The sequence below is a fragment of the Biomphalaria glabrata genome, chromosome 2 (assembly GCF_947242115.1).
Source record: "Biomphalaria glabrata chromosome 2, xgBioGlab47.1, whole genome shotgun sequence".
NCBI lineage: Eukaryota > Metazoa > Mollusca > Gastropoda > Planorbidae > Biomphalaria > Biomphalaria glabrata.
In genome coordinates this window covers 39,239,757-39,242,213 of record NC_074712.1, presented here as the reverse complement: position 1 = coordinate 39,242,213, position 2,457 = coordinate 39,239,757, and the positions used below count along the sequence as shown (strand labels likewise).

At 37.1% G+C, this 2,457-nt stretch overlaps 1 non-coding gene across 1 annotated transcript; it reads right to left on the bottom strand.

The window, feature by feature from the left end:
* Positions 1-360: 360 nt before the first annotated feature.
* Positions 361-480, bottom strand: LOC129924860 (U5 spliceosomal RNA). The gene has a single exon (XR_008776769.1). It is a non-coding gene; the product is annotated as a U5 spliceosomal RNA (small nuclear RNA).
* Between the last annotated feature and the right edge of the window lie 1,977 nt (positions 481-2,457).

Below are 2,457 nucleotides of genomic sequence, written 5' to 3'. Positions count from 1 at the left end.
TAACAAAGTCACATGACAGTAATGCTAATCCTAAACTCTGTAATAAAGAGTGCTCCGTTGGTTTAATGGAACCACAGACATAACTTATGTTACTATGTACTATGTATAGAACACACCATTAGTCATACTTATACTATACTCACAGCCTCGAATAAAATTAATGGCTTTTCGACTTCACTGTGCAAAGAAGGACTGCATCATCTAGATTAATCTAGTAGTTAATTTACTTACAACTTTTTTCAGTAAATCTTTTTGAGCCTCAATTTTATTTCGAAGGCGTGGCAGAGTAACCCATGAAATGTTCTTAGACAATAATTTTACTTATATTGTTAAGTAGCCATTCTTCGTCGTTTGAAAATATTACCCTACAAAGTAGGGCTTGAAAAAATTTGAATTTAGACTCATTAAATTGCTCCTTTGCACGGAAATCTTTAGTAAAAGGCGAAAGATTTACACGTTAGTGCAATGACGCCAGAGTAATAGGAAGTATGGGTGCCATCGACCCCATGTAAAAAATTTTGATACAAAATCTGGTGTGTATTGTATGTATTAATTGAGGTATGATAATTAAAAATCAAAATAAATTCTCAGTAACATGCATGATACAATGTAGAATCTTTTTTCGTGATTGTTATTTTTATTTAATACATTAAAAAGAAAGAATAATTTCTGAAGTTTGTTACTTTAAGTAAGGTCTTTTGTCTCATTGATAGTAGGGCAAGAGTTATCTCCCGTGCATTTAACGTGGACCATTTAGTTTTGTAAATACTTTCCCTTTTAATATTCCCTCTTACTTGTCTACATAGTAGTGTATAGATCAAGATATATGTTCTCAAAGACACAAAGATGTAGACTCATAACACAGTGTAGTGAATATCCATATTTTCATTTAAAAATATAAGCAATATGTTTGCAAGAAAGACTTTCTGATGGCTTACTACTGTAATAATGCATATGGATAGTAAAAAAGTAAAGTTTCCCTTTCAGACCTTGCGATCTATAGGGCTAGCACTGTAGTAGCCTAAGTTTTTTTCTTAGAAATAAAAAAAAAAGGATATAGCCTATCTATAGATACTGAGCATACATAATGTAGTTTGCCTTTAAAGAATTAATGTTCATGATCTATGTAGATTTTGCTTGGTAAACAGCTTGTTGTGAGCCGTAGATCGTAAGCCACAGAATGCTTCTGTGCCATTTCTAGAGATTTCGCTATTTCCAAAGACTTTGCTAAATCGAGAGACGAGTATTCTAAAAGTAGGCTATGTCTTATTTCAGCGTGATGAAGGCGTCTCTGATAGCTTCATTTTGATTTTAGGGCGCATAAACTTTCCTGACATTACAGTCTTTAGATAGCACTTTTAGATGTAGGCTCACCTACTTGTCATTTTTCTGCCTAATATCTTGTTTACAAGTTGATTGTAAAAAGTGGGCTTAAATTTCATTTGTTCGTTTGACATCCTTCACCGTAGCTATAGAAGTTTAGATTCAGTACAAGTCTAGATGTATTACAATCTTGTATTATTTCGTTAACGATAATAATTATGGCAATAATGGCTTCGATTCCTAAGCGCAGTGTTTCCCATAATATACACAATTGCGACCTGCACATTATTTCGTATTTTGTGCAGACAAAGCTCGTAGATAGCCTGACAAGCAAAATAATAATAACTAGTCGACCCGCGGCGTAGCATATGCCGCTTCTTAATGGCCATTATCTAAAGGACAGCTAAATAGCAAGGGTATGGAGAGACGTTGACCCGATTGTAAACTCGAGGATTCGATTCGCCTCAAACCAGTCTACATTTTTGTGTTTTTTGAGGTCCGAAGGCGGTGATCGCTGAACTGTAGATTACATCTCTTAATTTCTCCCATCTGATAGAGATGTCTTCTTCATAACTTAACGAGGGGATTGAACTGTTCAGGAGCTCGCCAAAGAGAGCAGACTTCTCTGGGTCATCTACATGGTTGACGTTGATTCGCCTAGTTCTAAGTTGAGTGGAAGTATAAGGCTTCTTGAGAACCAGTTTGATCTTGCTTAGCACTAGTGAATGGTCTGAGTTGCAGTCCGCACTATGGTATGAGCGGGTGTGGATGACACTTTTCAGATCCATCCTTCGGGTGATGCAGAGGTCAAGCTGGTGCCACCTTTTTGAGCGTGGGTGCTGCCAAGAGACTTTGTGGCATTCCTTGCCAGAGAAGAATGTATTAGTTACACACAGTTCATGAGAGCTACAGAACTCGAGTAGCCTTTGGCCATTGTCGTTGATTTTGCCAACACCATGAGGTCCCAAGCATTTTGGCCATGCATCATTTTCATCGCAAATGCGGGCTTTAAAGTCTCCATTTATATAGAGGTGCTCGGACTTCGTAATACTTTTAATTACGTCCTCCAGAGCTTGAAAGAATCTGTCTTTGTCCTCTTCCGGTGCAGCAAGGGTTGGTGAGTAAGCACATATT